The following is a 13,650-nucleotide window of genomic DNA, read 5'->3' as shown; positions in this document are numbered from 1 at the left end:
AAAAACTCAGCATTTGTTGTTAAGTGCCTGGAAGGAAAGAAAAGTTTTGACCTGGCGCCAAAAAGACAACAACGTTGGTACCAGGCGAGCCTCATCAGGGAGATCATTCCATAATTGGGGGACCACCACTGAAAAGGCCCTCTCCCTTGTTGCTGTCCTCCGTGGTAGGTTCATGTCGGGAAAGGCGTTTCGTCAGGTATTGTGCTTCCAAGCCGTACAAAGCTTTACAGGTTAAAGCCAGCACCTTGAATTGGGCTCGGAAACGTGTAGGCAGCCAATGCAAATGGGCCAGAGCCAGTCTTATATGCCCAAACCTGGTTTCAGTTATCAATCTGGCCACTGCATTTTGCACAAGCTGCAGCTTCCGACAATGCACTCCAAAACTCTGGATGACCGCACCCAACAGTTTCATGTAAATGTTAAACAGCATGGGGGACAAAACTGACCCCTGCGGAATCCCATACTGGAGAATCCATGGAGCCGAGCAATGTTCCCCAAGCACGACCTAGAGCCGACCAGCCAAGTAGGAACAGAGCCACTGCAATTCAGTACCTCGCACTCGCAACTCAGTCAGTCATTCCAGAAGGATACCATGGTCGATGGTATCGAAAGCCGCTCAGAGTTCAAGGAGAATCAACAGAGTGCGTGATCCTAAGCATTTTTATTCAGATGGTCTACTGAGTTCAATGGGACTTACTCCCTTCTAAGGTTGATACATATCTGGGAGAAAGACCCTCTGAGCTCAGTAGAACTTAACTTTGGGTAGGTATACACAGGATTGCATTGCCTGAGTATTTAGAATTGCAGTTGAGCATTTGCACATTTACTTGGAGGAAGTGCCATTGAGGTAAAACAGGCTTACTCCCAAGTAAAGTTGCATGGGATGGCAGTCTTAGTTTTAAAGATTTCCTTCTTTTCCAGCTTAAGAGTACAGAAAGGTGCTGTCCGCATTTACTTAGGAGTAAAACCAGTTGAACTCAGCAGCACTTCATTGTGTATAAAGTTATGCATGGTGCGAAGAAAGTTGATAGGCCATACATTGTTTTCTATCTTTCATAATATTAGAACCTGCAGTCACCCAGTGAAGTTGAGTGGTGGGAGAGTTAGGACAGAAAAAGGAAGTACTCCAGACGAAAGGAAGTATTTCACACAGTGCATAGTCAAAACAATGGAATTTGCCTACCATGAGATGTAGAGTCGATCACCACCAACTTGGACAGTTTTAAAAGAGGATTAGAAAAATTCCTGGAGGATAGGGCTATCTGGCTGCTAGTCATGATGGCTATATATTTCTCTAAACACCGGTTGCTGAGAATAAGACCATTCACAACCTGCTTGTGGACTTCCCATACCCTATAGGCATCTGGCTGACAACTGTGGGAACAGAATATTGTAGTAGATAGGTTTTTGGTCCAGTCAGGCTTTTGGTCTGATTAGAGAAAGCGATTATATATATATATAAGTATATATTATCTTATTGAACCTATGAATCCATAATACAAAGTCTGCTGTGAAATAAATGTGAAATTCCAAAGATGTCAAAGTACTTCCTTTTCACACTTTCAGATAAATCTATGCGCTTCCAAGTGAGATGTTTATCACACCATTGTCCTCACACATTCATGCAATTTGGGCAGGGATGGGGGGGAATTTCATTGTCTTCCTCTTGTAGCCTTCCCTTATTTTCCCAGTACATCTGTCTATTTCCTTACCACAGGAAACCTGCTAAAGATAAAAAAGATGGAATTACTGCATGATGCCTTTTGATTACTAGCCCTATCTAGAAACACCCTATGATGATTACAGCCTGTATGTCTCACATTTCAGCTTTCTGATTAATGTAAAAGTGCCTCGAAATATTTTTAAAATATGCTTCACGTTGCCGCATATGAAGGAAGAGGCATACAAATTTATCACTTTTAGTCCTTTTTGTAGTAATCTGGGTGTGTGAATATCAGATTCTTATATAGGGGCAGTTCATATAATCAAGCAATACACTATGGTGTTTGCAGACAGCCATTTTGAATATTCAAGCCACAACTACAGTTTATTCTGTCATTCAAACCTGGCAAGGGTGGGTTGCTGACATGGTTAACAAACCACTCACAACCCTAAAAATCCCATGGGTTCTAGTTCGTTTGTTCACCACTCCAACAACCCATCCTCACCAGGTTTATATGACATGACAAGCTGCAGTTGTGGCTTGAATATTCAGAAGCCACCCAGCATGCACACCCAGACATGGTGGGCTGTGGTGACTATGCAAACTCGGACATAAACTGGGTTCTCATGACACAACGACCCATAGTGAGTGACAAGCCACAGTGGGTTGTCATGTTGTCCAAATCAAAGCCAAGTCCCCTAGGGAGGCGTGTCCATGGGCAATAAGCCACTCCCACAAACCATGGCTTGTTCTTGGAGTTGTTGTATGCCTGATGGGTTGGTGTGTCATCCAAACCTAGATATGCCAACCCATTGTGGGTTGTGGGCAGTGAGCTGCTCAGCAACTATGGCAGAAACACTTGTTCTTCCCAAGCATCGCCATGATTGCTTTTCACGATTGCAGCCAACCTGCTTCCAGTGCCCCTTGCCAGTGACAACCCCTCCAACTGTGCCCAAACAGCAGTTTGGAGGGGGTGTCACTGGCTCCCCGGACTCCAATCAAGAACTCGCCTGGTCTCAAATCATGACACAACAAGGCACTGGGCATACATCAACTCCAAGAACAAGCCAACGATGTGGGGAAATGTAGTCGTGAGGTCCTGGAAGCCAAATTTAGGTTGCTAGGCAGGAGGTTGAAATCCAGGACCACCAAGGTGGCTTTCTCTGAAATCATAGAATAGCAGAGTTGGAAGGGGTCTACAAGGCCATCGAGTCCAACCCCCTGCTCAATGCAGGAATCCACCCTAAAGCATCCCCGACAGATGCTTGTCCAGTTCCAAATGCTACCAGTTCCACACGCAGGGCCAGCTAGACAGGCGCAGCTGAGAAATCTCAATGTGTGGATAAGACAATGGTGTAGAGGGGAGGTGTTCAGATTTGTTAGGCACTGGGGAACATTTTGGGACAAGCTGGGCCTGTACAAGAGGGACAGGCTGCTCTTAAACCAAAATGGAAGCAGACTATGGGCGCTAAACATAAAAAAAGTGACAGAGCAGCTTTTAAACTAAATCCTTGGGGAAAGCCGACAGGAGCTGGGAAGCATCTGGTTCGGGTTAAATCATATGAAGGAGATGAATCTGAACATGTTTTTGATTGTCCCAGTGTAGAAGGGGAGCAAATAGGCCATGAGTACAGGATAGAATCATAGAATCATAGAATAGCAGAGTTGGAAGGGGCCTACAAGGCCATCGAGTCCAACTCCCTGCTCAATGCAGGAATCCACCCTAAAGCATCCCTGACAGATGCTTTAGGGTGGTTGTCCATAGAATATGATAGCCAATCAAAGATGCTAAAGTGCAACAGAAAAAGGGACATGCCCGAGACATCTGGGGAAGGACATGGTCTATCAGTGTTTCTATGTAAATGCTAGACACCTCTGAGCCAAAATGGGAGAATTGGAGTGTTTGGTTTCAAAGGAGATCCTGGGCATAGTGGGCATTACAGAAACCTGGTGGAATGGAGAGAACCAGTGGGATACCGTCATCCTATATAAACTTTACAGGAAGGATGGGGAAGGGTGTACTGGGGGCAGTGTTGCTCTGTACATCAAAGAAGGCATTGTGTCAAGTAGACTAGAGCACCTAAACGGAGAAGACTCTTTTACAGAAGTGCTGTGGGTGACAATGCAGGGCCAGGAATGTGCTATCGTCCCCCTGACCAAAATGCTCAGAGTGACCTTGAAATGGAAAACGAAATCAGTAAGGCCTCCAAATGAGGAAGTGTTGTAATAATGTAATAAGTGTTGTAATAATTATCCTCACATTGACTGGATAATTTCATATTCTAGTCATGACAAAGAGGTTAAATTCCTTGATGTCCTAAATGACTGTGCCCTTGAACAGTTGGTCATGGAACCGACCGGAGGGGAGGGGACCCTGGACTTAATCCTAACTGGTGCTGCCCAGGACCTAATACAAGATGCAAATATTGTTGAACTGATCAGTAACAGTGACCACAGTGCTATCAGATTCAATATATACCTAAGTGGGAAATTGCCCAGGAAATCCAACATAGTCACATTTGACTTCAAAAGGGGAAACTTCTCTAAAATGAGGGAACTAGTGAAAAGAGAGTTGAAAGGGGGAATCAAGAGGGTTAAATCCTTGGAAAATGCATGGAGCTTACTCAAAAGCACAGTAATAGAAGCTCAACTAAAGTAGCATCAAGTCCAAGAGGTCTCCAGCATAGTTAACCAACAGTGTCAAAGAAGCTACTGTAGAAAAGAGGGCTTCCTTTAAAAAAAGAAGTCTTGCCCAAGTGAGGAAAATAAAAGGGAGCACAAGCTGGCACAAAGGAGATGCAAGCAAACAATAAGAGATGCAAAAAAGCATTTTGAAGAGCACATCGCTAATAATATCAAGTCCAACAATGAAGAAGTCTTTAAATGTATCAGAAGCAGGAAACCAGCTAGGGAAGCAGTTGGACCTTTGGATGACAATGGAGTTAAGGGAGTACTAAAGGAGGACAAGGAAACTGCAGAGAAGCTGAATGAATTCTTTGCATCAGTGTTCACTGCAGAGGATACAGGACAGATGCCTGTGCCTGAACTGAGGTTTTCAGGAAGGGCACCTGAGGAACTGAGGCAAAAATGGTAACAAAAGATGAAGTTCTCAACTTTATTGACAAACTGAAAGCAATTAAATCACCAGGCCTAGATGGTATCCATCTCGGAGTTCGCAAAGAACTCAAATATGAAATTGCAGTCCTTCTCACAAAAATATACAACATGTCCCTAAGCTCAGCCTCTGTGGCAGAGGATTGTAAGATGGCCAATGTAACACCAATATTCAAAAAGGGATCGAGGGGGGATCTCGGAAATTATAGGCCAGTTAGCTTGACATCTGTTCCAGGTAAATTGGTTGAAAGCATTATTAAAGTAAGCATATAGTAAGTATATAGAGGGGCAAGTCCTGCTGAAGAAGAATCAACATGGCTTCCGCAAAGACAAGTCCTGTCTCACTGATCTACCAGAATTCTTTGAGAGTGTCAACAAACATGTAGACAGGGGTGATCCAGTGGACATTGTTTACTTGGACTTCCAAAAGGCTTTTGATAAAGTCCCCCACCAAAGACTCCTGAATAAACTTAGTAGTCATGAAAAAAGAGGAGAGGTTCTCTTTTGGATCATTAACTGGTTAGAGAACAGAAAACAGAGAGTAGACATAAATGGTCAATTCTCCCAATGGAGGGCAGTAAATAGTGGAGTCCCACAGGGATTTGTATTGGGACCAATTCTTTTCAACTTGTTCATAAATGATCTGGATGCAATTAGGAGTGAGCAGTGAAGGGGCTAAGTTTACCAACAACACCAAATTATTTAAGGTTGTTAAAACACAAAGGGATTGTGTACTTCGAATTCCCATTTGGCCGAGTCCCCAGCAATTGTTTTTCATAGAAAAGTGCATCCCGCTTTTTCACTTGCAATCGCAGCTGTCAAACTAGATTGGGTTACTGTGAGTTGGAGCTCAAAAGGGAGTGGTGTGCACTTCCCTATGAAAAAGTTGGTGCCGACTCGTGGAGGGGTGGACAGTGAGGACGGCACCCCCCAGGGATTGGGCAGTCCTTGATATCCTGGGGATCTCCTTGCTAAGTAGGTAATGTTGAGCACTTTCCCCCAACTGTTAAGTGCTCCCAACGATAACCCACGCTGTGTGGCTTATTCCACAGTGCGGGTTCTAAGGACGTGCAAAACGGGCCATAGTGTGATAAGTATCCTAACAAAAATGATTTCACCATGAGCCAGTAAATCAGTAAGAAGTATTGATATTATATTGGGTAAATTCCTACGAAGAAACACCCTAATAACCCGAAAGTGTGAATATGGGTATTTTGACATCGAATGCTCAAACCTTGGGATATCAGTTTATCATAACAGTACTCTTCCTTTGGGTACACTTTAGATAAGTAAAGCATTTTGTGCTCCTGTTCCTCTTGAATGAATAAGCAAAGAAACGTTAATTATAGCATTCTCTTCTGACAAGATTTCTCTCTGTGAGTACAAAGCAAGTGAAAATGGGCTTTTAAAGAAAATCTCTTCAATCCTTCACAGAAACCTATTTTCTTTAAACATAAGGTTCACACAGCCTGGGAATAGGGACAAAAGTATTTAGATCTGCCATGCAGATGTAAAGGAAGAACTGTGTCCTTTCAGTGTTCCTTGCAAACTGTTATTCCCTGAAAGAAAAGCTTTCAGCACTTTGATCAACCTTTCGTTGCTTGACTAGAGGAAATTATTTCCAATCTTCAACTTGCTGTTGCTAGAAGAAAAACTCCCTTGGAAGCTTCAAATCACATTGGAGTACATATAATTTTCAATATAGGGAATATTTGTACAATTTTTTTTAAAAAAAGAAAACATGTAGTAAATACTGCATTGTTGATAAAATCTGACCGGATTGCACTAACATAGTAGATGTTCCAATGTTAGATGTTCCAATGGTTCCAACAGGAGATGAAGAACCACAGAACTTGCATCCACTAAGGCTGAGATCCCATGATGTCTTGCCGTCAGTGATTTGCCCCTCCAAACTCCCCATAATCTGCTCAGTGGGTGGGGGACCCGACCCACCTCAGCATATTGGGAGTGCCACAGAGAGGAGGAGACAACCGAGAAATCACTCACATTAGATTTAAGCCTAACTCTTCCCCATGTTTGTTTAGAACTATTCCACAACTTGGAACTAAAAAAGGAATTCACAACCTGATTCACAATAAACTGGCTAAAATAAAGGGGAATTATCATAGCTTTACTTCGTCACATAGCACACAGTTAAACAATGGAATTCGATGCCAACTTGTCTAATCCCCTTTTAGACAAATTCATAGAGGATTGGACTATCAATGATTACAAGCCATGATGTTTAGGTATTACCTCCAGCATCAGAGGCAGTACGTCTCAAAATACCAGTTGCAGGAAACATCACCAGTTGCAAGAAACATGGCAGTGAAGGGGAGTGTGTTTGGGGTTGGGGAAAAGCCCTTTCCTTGCAGCTTGATTCTGCTGCCACCCCACCCCCACCCCCACCTGACGGACATCACCATCAGCTGACTAGCCTCTCCTTCCCAACAGGTATTAAGGGGCAGTGAAGGGGAGTGTGTTTGGGGTTGGGGAAAAGCCCTTTCCCTGCAGCTTGCTTCTGCTACCACCCCACATGACAGACATCACCATCAGCTGACTAGCCTCTCCTTCCAAACAGGTATTAAGGGCCAGGCTGCCAGGGGCAGTGCCTCTGCGTCACGCAAAGTGTGACGCTAAGTGCACACTTGACATCGCAATGAGCAGCAGCAGAGGAAAGAAGATACCAGTCCTGCTACCTTTGGTTAACAACCAGATTAACAGCAGCAAGTTGTGGCATTTTATGTCATTTTATTTTATTTTACTATTTGTATTTTTAAATATGTGCCTGGGGAGTTCAGGGGGGCAAGGGGTGCTCACATAGCTGTGGTCACGGGTAAGGGGAGGTATGGCGATGGGGGAATAACAGGCCAGATGAGGAGAAGGAGGCTAGATTTCTTACAGCTATGCCCTCTTTTGGTTTTCCCCGCAACCAGATGGTTCCTGGCAGCCTTACCAGCTTGCCCTCGGGTTTGGTTGTGCTTCTGCTGAATGCCAGGTCAGTCCAAAATAAAACCTCCCTCATCCATGATTTGATTGTGGATGAGGGGGCTGACCTGGCATGTATCACGGAGACCTGGGTGGGTGAACTGGGAGGGGTTACTCTCACCCACCTTTGCCCTCCTGGGTACTCGGTGCAGCACCAGCACCGACTTGAGGGCCAGGGAGTGGGGGTTGCCATGGTCTATAGAAATACAATCTCCCTCTCTAAGCTTCCTGTTCAGTCGAGCGCTGGTCTGGAGTGTTTGTACTTTGTGTTGGGTACTTGAGACAGATTAGGGATTCTGCTGGTGTACCGTCCACCCCGCTGCCCAACAGTCTCCCTGCCTGAGCTGACGGAGGTTGTCTCGGATCTGGTGTTGAGGACCCCCAGGATGATGGTTCTGGGGGATCTCAACTTCCATGCTGAGGCTCCTGTATCCAGGACAGCTCAGGACTTCATGGCCGCCATGACAACCATGGGGCTGTCTCAACATTATTTATTTATTTATTTATTTAGAATATTTATATACTGCTCCTCATTGAAAAATTTCGGAGCATTGTACAAGATAAAATGAAAATAAAAACAGAATGAAAGTTAAAACAAAATTTAAAAGAAGCAAAAACAGAGATCCAAGGATGCATATTCAGGAAAGGCTTCTTGGAATAAAGATGTTTTCAGGAAGCGCCGAAAGGAGTACAAGGTTGGCACCTGCCTGACCTCCAAAGGCAGGGAATTCCACAGGAGGGGCGCCACCACGCTGAAGGCTCTTCCCCTGGTGGATTCCAATAGGAGGATGGATCTAGGTGGAACCACCAGGAGCAGGCCCTCGGATGACCTCAGTGACCGGGCAGGTTGGTAAGGGAGAAGGTATCTCTCAGGTATCCTGGTCCGAAGTAGTTTAGGGCTTTGTTCACAAGTACAAGAACCTTAAACCTGGCCCGGTAGCGAATAGGCAGCCAGTGCAGTTCCCTCAGCAGAGGAGTTACATGTTGGAAAGGGGCAGCTCCAGACAACAGCCGAGCTGCAGCATTCTGCATTAGCTCCAGCTTCCGGAGCAGCTTCAAGGGCAGCCCCACACAGAACGTGTTGCAGTAATCCAATCTTGAGGATTACTGAACATGTCATCGGCCTAACGCATGCAAAGGGACACACACTTGACTTGGTTTTCTCAACTGGGCAGGAGGATGGTGATCTGAAAGTGGGGGAATTAACATCTACCCCCTTGTCATGGTCAGATCACTTTCTATTGAGGTTTAGACTTTCGGCAGCCTTTCCCCTCTGCAAGGGTGGGGGGCCTATTAAAATGGTCTGCCCCCGGAGGCTAATGGACTCCAATGGATTCCAGAGGGCTCTGGGGGATTTTCCTGTTGGTATGGCTGGTGCTCCTGTCGAAGCCCAGGTTGCTCTGTAAAATGTAGAGATGACTCGGGTGGTTGACACGATTACGCCCAAGCGCCCTCTCCCTCTGAACAGAGCCCGGTCAGCTCATTGGTATACACCTGAGCTGAGGGCAATGAAGCAAGAGGGAAGACGGCTAGAACGCAGGTGGAGGAAAACTCGTGCTGAGTCTGATCGAACACGGGTTAGAGCTCACTATCGAGCCTATTCTGTGGCGGTGAGGGTGGCAAAGAGACAGTTCTTTTCCACCAGCATTGCATCTTCTCAGTGTCATCCAGCGGAGCTTTTCCGTGTGGTTCATGGCCTGTTACACTGGGCCAGGGCGAGAGATGGTGGAACCCTCGGTAGCACGCTGTGACAAATTTGCATGGCACTTTGAAGATAAAATCGCTCAGATTCGTCATGAATTGGACACCACACTACTTCAAGCGGTACCCTGAGGGTGGAATAAATGAAAGATAGTCACTGGTTTCTGGCAGCAAAGTTCTTGGGCTGGCACTGTTGGACATAGAGGGCTTACACTGAAGCCTTGTTGACACATACAGACTTTGGCCCAGCTTTCATGGAACATACCCTGCTCTCCACCTGCCAAAAAGCCCCTTTCACAGTGCAGGGAAGAAGTCACAACACTTTGGAATTTTGGGGAACACAGTGCAGGGAGGTGTAACAACACTGATTACGCTACTGTGTGCTTTATCTGAGACTGCATCTGTATCTGCAGGCCAGAGCTCTCTCCTTTGCAGAGAAGAACACACCGTAATGAGCAGTGAGGTTAACTATACTATAGCCAGGCCATAAAGTACAGGCTCCTTCAGAGCACTTCCCTTTTAATTTATCGCATTATAAAAATGTGTCAGCTTAATTTCAAAACAACCTTTCCTCTAAGGGAGTAATTTTATATTCATTGTTGTGTCATGTGTGTTTTTTAATCATTCTGTTCCATCTGCTGAAACAGGTGCAGAGGGGCTCTAACCAAGATGTAGGATAGCAGTCTAATGCCTTACACCGCCTTACTTTGCAAAATCGCAAAAAATAACTATCCATTGTAATTGTATTCACTACTCAGTGTTCCAAATGCTGCTTATACATTTATTTCAATTACTTAACTTTTTCTTCAGTTTAGTAAACTTAAATTCCAACCCCGGACTGAATTTTAAAAAATAAAGTGATGATATTGCCTGATTTTGAAATGCGTCATTTTCAATGCTAGAGAAAGAAAGTTAATTCCAAATGATATCTAGTTTTCACGGCCTGTTTTAAAATACTACCTCACTAACCACCACCACCACCACCACCACCACCACCGCCTCTTCTTCTTCTTCTTCTTCTTCTTCTTCTTCTTCTTCTTCTTCTTCTTCTTCGCAAACATCAGCTCATTTATTTTTCAGAATTGAAACCCCTGGGTTCCGCTCTTGTACATAGTTACAAATAATTTGTTTCTTTGAAGTTACCGGATGCAGGATTTCAGTTCTCTTTCTTTAGTTTCCTTCTTAAAAATAAAATAAAAATATATTGTGGAGTGAAACCTGTTAACTTTCAAGAAGTCTCACTGGCATTATTGGTTGCAACGATGTGTTTTATCTGAAATTATTCTAGCCAATATATTCATGATTATTAGATTGTAAGCCTATGCGGCAGAGTCTTGCTATTTACTGTTTTACTCTGTACAGCACCATGTACATTGATGGTGCTATATAAATAAATAATAATAATAATAAATATATGTGGGGATATTTATTTATTTATTTATTTATTTATTTATTTATTTAAAAAACACATTTAAAATACAGTATTAAAAACACAACATTAAAAAAAATCCTATTGCATCTTATAGCAGTGAATGTGCAAGCTATTTAGCTGAATAACTTTTTTAAAAAAGTATGTAAAGTGCGCACATATTCATTATTTTATAGTGCTTCTGTGCTGCAAAAGTGGACTTACATTGCTTAAGAGGACAGTAACATACAGTGAAAAGGACATTTTTGAAATTTGTGCCACTCTAAGGAGTATAAAATAAATATATGGATCTGTCTCCAGAACATTAAGTGGAAGAGTAATGTATCATAACCTATTAAAATGTATAATAGCTCTACTGGTCTTGGCAAAACCATAGTTGTATGCAGTGGACTGTAGATAGTCCTGCTACCTAACATTCATAGTACTGTTTAATTAAAGAAAGCTTATCTTTGGAACAAGCGACAGGACAACTTGCATCTCTTGAAAACTGTTTTGAAGCCAAGAAGCTACTTGCCCTATTGTACCTATGCTTAAATAAGTGGTTTTCAACTGCTTTCCAGGGAGACTTTGGGTTCCTTGGAAGCTATCAAGAGTTTCTCAGTGAGAAGACTGGTAGCAACAGACAAGATTTCTTGAGAAGTAGCTTGCCCACCATTGTTCATATCCCCTTATAACATGTAGATATTAGATAGATGTGTTCTAGGGTGTATTTTTACTTTACATGAGGCAATGGGGAACTTTTGGATGGTCTTGGATAAATCACTGCCTTGGATTTTTATCTGTGTTTATATTCAACTCACAGATCAAAAACCATCTTTCACCCTTGAGAGTGAAAGCATTTGCAGACAAAATGGCTATATGATAAAAGTGAATAGAATTTTTCATTATTTGTTGTGGAAATCTAGGGCCATTAATTCAGTGGATGGTTTCCCATTGACTTCAGTGGGATGTGGAATAATCTGATTTCTTCTGTTGAGGGACGGGGATTTAAAATATCCCTTTTCAAGCAAATGTCTAAAAGAGGGTGTGATGCATTTAAGAACTACAGCCAATATTTTTTTTCCATAAATCTCATTCTTCATCCTTTTCCCCATTAGTGTAAGGCTATTCATACTATTTATGTAGAAGGTATGCAACAGAATTATTTTACCATTTTATAAGCAGCAATATGACGCTATAATTTATTCTTCAAGTGCTCAGTCGTAACATAAAGTTCCATCCAACAAGCATTTTATTGCATGCTCGTTACTGGGCACTCACGGAGTCCCTCACATGATGTCGCCTACCTCCTGGGCCCCTTCCCCCCCCTTCTGGCCTTCCTTTCGCGACAAAAAAAAACCCTTGTTAAGTCCGATGTTTTTTTAAACTCAGAATTGCTGCTCTCTCCTGCTGTGCAGGAGAAGCAGCGCCATTAGAACAGCGGACTCAATGGGCCTCATGCTTGTTGTGTACTTTCTCTTTTGAAAGAGGAAGTAACTGAGGAACAAAAACATGGGTGGAGAAGTGATGGTAGGGAGCGTGTTTCCCCCCTGGAGTGATGCAGCTTATATTCAGTTGAATTTTATATTCAAATGCTGGCAGAAGAATGTTGTCAGGAATCAGCTTTCCTGAACACTACCCTGTCCTGGCAGCGCCCCCACCCCTACTGTCCCCACCATAAAGCCTCTCAAAAATGAGAGGACCCTTCCAAATGGGGTTGTAGTACTGATGAGGAAGGGAGGGACTGCTGAAAATTATACAGAGGCACCTTTTCTCAGGCGGAACTCTACTCATGAAAGGTTCCTCCAAATGGTTGTTGGCAATCTCTCCTTCCCCTTCATCCTTCCATGGCACCGTTCACCCCATTCCTCAGGCTCTTCTGACTGCTTGGAGAAGCTGGGGGGTGCTACCAAGAGCAGGAAGAGTGGGGAAATTATTTGTGCCCCCCCCCTCCACTGGCATTTTTCAGGATCCAATTCTATATTCTTATAGCATCAAATAATGCACCAGGGAAAAGCCAATGTTCTCTTTTGTTCTGGTGTAGAGACTAAGTCTTCCATGAAATTAATCTCTTGCATCAGAGATAAAAATAAACAGATTATGATCAGCGTTTTGTCAGCACAGACTCTAAATACACATTCTGCAGGTATGGATGAGCCTTGCTTGGCTATTGTTTCCATATGTTCACATTCTGTAGGAACAGAATAGTTGTAACTTCTTGTGAGTAGTTGGGCACAATCTAACCCACACTTACCCAACCTGGTGCCTTCCAGATGTGTTAGACTATAACTCCTATCATCCCCCAGACAGCATAACCATTGATGGGAACTGTAGTCCCAACATATGTGGAGGGCACCAGGTTGGAGAAGGCTGATCTAGCCAAATGAATAAGTTTCATTTGTTTCAATGAAAACGTTATCTCTCTCACTGCCTAACAGCATAATTGTATGCATACTTACCTGGGAGTAATCAAACACAGATTTTTTTCTGAGTAGATGTGTATTGTTGTTTATTCGTTCAGTCGTTTCTGACTCTTCATGACTTCATGGACCAGCCCACGCCAGAGCTTTCTGTCGGCTGTTGCCACCCCTAGCTCCCCCAAGGTCAAGTCTGTCCCCTCCAGAATATCATCCATCCATCTTGCCCTTCGTCGGCCCCTCTTCCTTTTGCCTTCCACTTTCCCTAGCATCAGCCTCTTCTCCAGGGTATCCTGTCTTCTCATTATGTGGCCAAAGTACTTCAGTTTTGCCTTTAATACCATTCCCTCAAGTGAGCA

This window comes from Elgaria multicarinata, chromosome 5, assembly GCF_023053635.1.
Source record: "Elgaria multicarinata webbii isolate HBS135686 ecotype San Diego chromosome 5, rElgMul1.1.pri, whole genome shotgun sequence".
Classification (NCBI taxonomy): Eukaryota; Metazoa; Chordata; class Lepidosauria; order Squamata; family Anguidae; genus Elgaria; species Elgaria multicarinata.
This window is presented reverse-complemented; position numbering follows the sequence as displayed.